This window comes from Mus caroli, chromosome 13 (genome assembly GCF_900094665.2).
Source record: "Mus caroli chromosome 13, CAROLI_EIJ_v1.1, whole genome shotgun sequence".
In the NCBI taxonomy this organism is placed as follows: Eukaryota; Metazoa; Chordata; class Mammalia; order Rodentia; family Muridae; genus Mus; species Mus caroli.
The window spans coordinates 4,642,390-4,649,503 of NC_034582.1; the positions used below are offsets into that span (position 1 = coordinate 4,642,390).

Genomic DNA, 7,114 nt, shown 5'->3' on the forward strand with positions numbered 1-7,114 from the left:
TGTAGACCAGGCTGGCCTCGAACTCAGAAATCCGCCTGCCTCTGCCTCCCGAGTGCTGGGATTAAAGGCGTGCGCCACCACGCCCGGCAGTCCAAGCGTTTCTTAACGTGTCCTGCAAATCTGGATAGTCCTGGAACTCTCTGTTTGGGCTAACGGTGTGGTGCTCATTAGTTTCCCCTAAATGATCATTCATTTGCAGTTTCCCAAACCACTGCTGTACCATTTCCATCTGAGGTGTCTGGTCTGCAAATGGAAAAGGAGTTTTTTCTAGACAATGGTGATTGGAACTGTGTTGATTTTCATCCAGTGATCTTCTAGGCTTTGAAAGCATTTCTACTGAGTGACACCATTCTACTGAGTATGTTTTTGCTTGAGACTGATTAGAGGGGCTGGCTCTATCAGAGGAATGAGCTCTATGCAGGTATCAAGAATGGGGCCTCTCTTCTGCATCTTCAATTACTCTCCCCTGTCCTTTATTATTAGCTTCTTGTTCTGGATTTCCCCATTGAGTACAAAACTTACTTCCATCTCCTGAAGAAAAGTCACTTGAATTTTTATTTTTTTGAAATACAGTAATTTTATTTGGAAGTGGTTGGCCAAAAGTCTTCTTCTTTCAAGTAGGCTACCACTCAAACTGGTACCAGAAGAAGCTGTAATTGTTGTGGAAAGTGAAGCATGCCCACTATCCATTGAGTCCTCTACAGTCCCTAAGTCTTTACTCTTTGTTGAAGGATTTCGTGACATGAAAGGATGGTCCAACACAGAAGACAGACTTAACTGATCCACAGGGTTTCTACAAAGTAACTGGGGGATAAGGTCCTGGGCCTCTCGTGACAAAAAGGCTAGCATTTCATAATCTGCCAGGACTACTTTGTTCAATGTGTTCTTGACTGTGTCAGTGTCAAAAGGTGGTCTTCGAATAAGTAATGTACAAAACATACAGCCCAATGACCAAATATCAGATTCAAGTCCATGTGCACTTCAAGTTGCAATTTCTGGTGAAATATAATTAGGAGTCCCACAGAGTGTATAGTGCTTTTCATGTGGCACATTCAACTGCGTTGCTAGTCCAAAGTCAGCAATTATTTTGCTCATATTCCACGTAAGTAAGATGTTAGAGAGTGTGAGGTGCCAGTGCAATATGCCATGAGAATGAAGATATAACATTCCTGTGATAATCTGGTACATGAAGTGCGTAGCTTCACTTGCTGAGAAAGGCTTCATTCTGTTCTCCAGATACCTGTTCTTTCTCCATTGTGGCACATTTCCAATACCAGATAGGCATAATTGTTATCTTCAAAGTAATTATAGAGCTCCAAGACAGAGGGGTGTTTCAACTGGCAATGTATTTTCACCTCATTTTGGACTCTCTGTACCATTCCAGCTTTGTACATGGCTTTCTTATCTATCATTTTGATTGCAACTTCCAAACTCAGCTCTGTAGACACCAGCAAATTATCCTTTACCCAGTAGATTTCCAACCTTAAAGTCCTCAACCTTCTCAGGATGCACACCTCCATGTTCTTGAGCCGCTGGCGCCCGGGGCTCGGCCTTCTCACAGTCCCTCCAAGGCAGCGCTCCGAGAAGCCAGCAGGTCTTGGCGCCATTCTCTACGCCGCCGCCGCTGGCAACACCGCCAATGCCACCGAAAGGTACTCCCGGTACCTTCTGAGGTAGTGCTCCCATTTTGAAAAATTCCTGCCAGTCTCCGAACGAGCCAGCGTGACCTCTTTCTTTGGGGTACTCTCTCACCTTGTATTTCACAGTCAAGAGAAATGGAGAGAAAAGTTGTAAGTAGATCTTGCTTAGGTACACCCTATTGCTGCTGCTTTGGTGGATTTGCAACTGACACTGCTGTGAATTTACCAGCTATGTTACCAGGTCGGGCCTCTTTCTTGTCCTCCAATATTAATTAGTTCACACTTTGTGGCTAATGCTTGGTGCTAGAATCCCAGGAGTTAATCACATCACATGGGGATCCCTGCAACCTTAAAGACTTTATGTTACAACATTAATTGTACAATTAGTCTAAGGATAGGTGGTGCAGAAGACATGCAACCTCTGGCAGAAGACAGGGCATAAATCTAGACTTTTCTCTCCCAACCACATGGAGGGCAATGAAAATTTCACCTGGATTGCAACTCCTTATCTAACATCTATGGATGTAGTGAGCCAGATATTGCTATCAGGGAATAGTTGCTGAGCACTCAACTATGGGAATTAAATGGACATACATTTCCTAAAAGAGTATAGGAAAAATATGATCTAGAATTGAGTGTTATTATATACTGTGTATTATTATCACTGTGTCTGTTTTTGCTTTTCTAGTGGAATTTGAGGATCTGGGGCTTCAGAGGTGATGAGGTTACATAATACTAAAATTCCTCATTCAGTTTAAGATAGTTAATTGTGCAGAACACTCTAACACTGAGCCAGAAGACAATTCATGCTTGCCAAAATGCAGAGACAGAGGTCAGTTGTGATGACCAAGTGCATGTTCCAGGCCAAACTCAACTTCAATTCATTTATGACATGCAGAATATACACAGATCACTTTATAGTTGATTTCAACTTGTTCATTTATTCTCCAAAAAATTTGAAACATAATTATTTCATTTTCTGACCAGTTTGAGAGTAGTTATAGCACCATCATTGCATTATGACAAACCCTTGTCAAAAGCCAACAATCCATAAATCCCATGGAAGTGCAGTCTCAACAAATAAGTATGAAAAATGGACAATAATTTCTAATTCTATAAACATAATCACCAAAAACAAAACAAAAACAAAATGTCATACCAAAAGTTAAAATAGAAAAGCAGGAATAGGATCATTTTATAAACACAAGAGCTACAGACAAATAAACAACAGAAACTTAAGCAGAAATTAGGTCACTATAAATGAACAAAGCACAGAGTAGAACCAATGTATAGTATGAAAGGACTTTTTCTAAATGAATGAAAGCTCTAGCCCTGAAACAAAAAGAACTCAATGACTTTAACCCAAGGTAAATTAAAACATGCCACATATATACAGTTCAATATAATGGGAATTACTTTATTTGTGAGATAAGAAAACAGTGTTTATAAAAAATATACCTTAAAATACAAAATGATAATTGGACTGTTTCAAATGAAGCCAACATGGAATGAAATTACATTTTCTACTTTACAGTAAAATTTACTTTGGTTAAAAGTGGCATGGTATCATCCAATTGCAATTACCCCTCACTGGTTCACAAAGCTACACTTTGGTGGAACCATTTCTTTGCCTCTCACTGCTGTGCCATCCAAGGCAAATCAGTATCACTGCATTGAGTAGGGGCTTACTTGCTAGCACATGGGGGACTTAAGGCACCTCCTACAGCAAAAGCCTATCCCTGCAAAACTGCATCTCTGGGGCTCCTGCCATACTTTCAAGTTGCTCCCTCAAGTCTTCTCTGTCCAGGCAATTTCTTATTGCTTACATAATCTCCAAAAAGACCAAGTGAATCTTCTAATATATTTCATTTACTTCCTGAGTTTTAGAAACCTCCCTCTATTGTCCAAAAAGGAAGTTTTCCATGAAGAGGAAATATCTACATAAAGCACCCTATTGTGTTGTCTGAACACCCAGTAGGATGCCAAGTGGATTACAGAGATTATGCCTTTGTCTTGCTGCAGATCATAGGGCCATCATTCAGTCTAGTATGACATAGCTGTGTTTTTTATATTGTTGTAGTTACTTCCTATTTTCTATAGGCTCATTTTAGAAAATCTATTGAATTTACAACAGGATCCTCTAAGGATAATCACATACCTTCTTTTTATAGTCCATCTATAGATTAAGTTTATTGGTTTCCAAAATTAGAAATATCCTTGTATTCTTGAAAAAGGTACCATCTTGCCATGATACATGTTATACATTACTGGTTTCTATAGAAATTTCTCAAAAAATTTCTCCCAGTCTATATTTAAGTAGGCTAACAACCAGTAATTTTCCTATAATATTTTCAGCTTGGTATTATAGTAATACAGTCATTGAAAAATGAAGAGTTTGTGTCAAACTGGAATTTCTTTCTCCCACACACTGAAACTATAGGCCAAATATACTTTCTTTTGACATCTCAACTAAAATGAATTTTAATATATAGACTATTGCTCTTATGTCAAATATCCTTGGCAATCTGTATTTTCAAAGAGTATTTGTTGCCTATCTCATTTGCATAGAATTCTTATTCTTTGAATGACCATGAGACATGGATCCCTTCATTTTCTTTCTAATATCCAGTCCTTGTACTTTTCTGCCAAGTTATTAGCATTGGTTTATGTCTTAAAAAGTAGATTTTCAGACTGAATTGCTTCTTTTCTCATCTGAATTAAATGAATACCTGCCCTGCCAACCTCTATTTCTCTTTCTCTACTTTCCTGGTATATACAGTACTCATTGATTTTCATACCTATTCTTTTACAATAGTTTACATGAATGGTTACTATCAATTTCTCTTTCAGCACTTGTTTAGAAAAGTACACCATCTTTTCCAATGCTGCTTTTAACTTCTGTTGACTGCAAATAAACTGTTCTAACATCTGTCCTCAAGGTGCTACTCGTAAGTAGACTGGGAGCCTGAAACTGCCATACAGTAATATACTGACTGACCTTATGCTGGCTTTCCTCATGTTTTGTCCTTATGCCGAATCTTACCACCTAGGCCGACAATTCAGCAGACCTGAGCATGGCCAGCTTCGGCATCCTTTTTCCATTCTTGACCTTAGAGTAATTCTTTTATTCTGATACAATTTTTTTAAAGTGGGCATGAGAAATTCATACCATGACCTAAAATTCTGTCCCATGAAGTATAACCTCTTATTCTTTAAAGCCAAGACCCATGAGTTCAAATTGCTTCAGCTGTCCTAAACTAAACTCTTAGATCAGCCAACTCAGCTCAGCACAACTTTAGTATTTCTCAAAGAATTCAGAGTTTTCTCTGAGTTTGAAAATTATTCTGAGACCAAGAATCAGTGTGCCTGGAGGACTCACCTCATGTGCTTTCCTTTTCTTCAACAAATGCATCTCAAGCTCATAGGGAGCAGGACCAACCAGACTCTATTTATTCTAATCCTGAAAACCAGACATGACATTGTTATTAAAAATGGGACTGGGCTACTCTTGTGTCACTCATTCCATTATACCTGGAAGTCAAAGATTCCAGGATATAGCTAATTTCAACTGTCAGCACAGACCTAGAATCATAGGGAAACAACTCAACCTCACCTTAAGAACTCACTTGGTCACACTGGCCTGGGATCATGTCATTGAGTCATTTACTTCATTCATAATTAACACAGGAAAGTCCAACCCACTGTGGGGGGTACCATTTCAACTCTATAAGAGAGATGAAAAAAGAGAAGCCAGAGAGACTGGAGGACAAGCCAGAAAGAAGCACATGTCTGAGCTTCTACTTTGAGTTCCAGCCTTAGCTTCTCTTGATGGTGGACAGAAACATATATTAATAGATAAAACCTTTTCTACACAAGTTACAACTGCAAAACGAACTATGACAATACCCTTTGCAGATGTGCAATCATAAGAGAATTCATTTTCATTCAATATGCATTGTTTTCCTCTATAAGTTGGGAAAGTGAGCAAAAACATCTGTCCTTTACACTGTAGCCTTCACAGCTCATATGGTGAAGTCCCCAGCGAACATTTGTTGTTCTGAGCACCATGCCAGAACTCATCAGCTTGAAGAGTGATGTCACTGTCAGTCACGGCAGGCGTGTGAACATCTGAAATTATACACTTTCAGATATCTCCAGCAAGAAACACATATTTCCTTGTTTCAGAAATGATAGTAATAACCACAGAATGATAGCTTTCAGAGGATGAGTGATGAAAGCTTAGGGATGTATATCATCTGAGAGATGCTGCTGCAAGTGTTGGATTCTCATTGCCAATATACTTCTCAGGGACTTTTGTCCTGTAAGTGGTTGCATAAAGTGGCAATATACTCTATGTAAAGTAGCAAGCGAGTACATATTTGGTTATGCTGACCTCTTACCAAATATTAAAATAAACAGCACACTTTGCTCAGTCATGTGGATTACCTTCTTAGGCATAAGGGCATACATATTGAGTGAATAAAATTAGAACAAAATGTAGTTATATTCTTATTTTTAAAACTTAATAAATGAAACAATGAACAACACATGATATTTTCATGAGGAAATATTAATATGAATAATTTTTAATTTGATAAATTCAGTACCATGTACTTCAGTGTACTACTAATTTATGTATAAAACCTAAAGAATTCATATTTCTGTATATATAACAAGTGTAAAACTTCACATATTTTATTCTATTTTTAGCTCAGGGTCTCATGCACCCCAGGCTCTCCCTGAGCTTGTTATGTGTAGGCAGCTGCACGCCCAAAAGATGGCGCCGACCTCCGGTACACGGTAAACAACGCCATTGCGCAGGTGCCAGCCCGAATCTGGCGCCAACCCCTCCCAAGCAGGTGCTACATATCAAAGTGCAGACAGACTGACGAATCCCAGGATGACACGTAGCTCTCCCCAGTGCTGGGGTGGATATAGGCAGTTCTCCCGGGGTTTCCGGAGTTCCCCCATAGCATAGAGGTGTTCCTGAAATAAAGAAAGGCTGTTGAGAAGAATCCGACTGTGTTGTGTCTTTTCTTGCTGAACAAGGTGGGTGCAACAGTTATGTAGTCAGAATGAACTCCTGCTTTAACCACTCAGACACTGGGATTGTAAGCACGTACTGTTATAAGCATGTACAGTTACATTTTCCTTATTCCCTTATGCGGAGTTCTTGTGTTGCATAATGTCTATGGTATGTCTGCTCATTGAAAATTAGTGGGAATAACAGACTAATACAAACCACTAGATTTTTAGGCAGATATCAAGAGCAATAACTGATGTCACAGGATTGAAACAAAGTTTTAAGACTATGTCTACATTAAATGTGCTATTACCTACCAAAACAAAGCAAACTGAGGGCCTGCTATAGAGAATATCAAGACAGCTTTGACTCCTTCAGAAGTCTCTACTGCACTAACCATATCATTCACTGTGACTTCAATGATCTCTGTCCCTCTCATATGGAAAGCTCT

General features: G+C 39.0%; 1 pseudogene; it reads right to left on the minus strand.

Moving 5' to 3' along the window:
- Positions 1–1,440, minus strand: part of LOC110308432 — a 3,119-nt pseudogene extending 1,679 nt beyond the window's left edge.
- Positions 1,441–7,114: the final 5,674 nt, after the last annotated feature.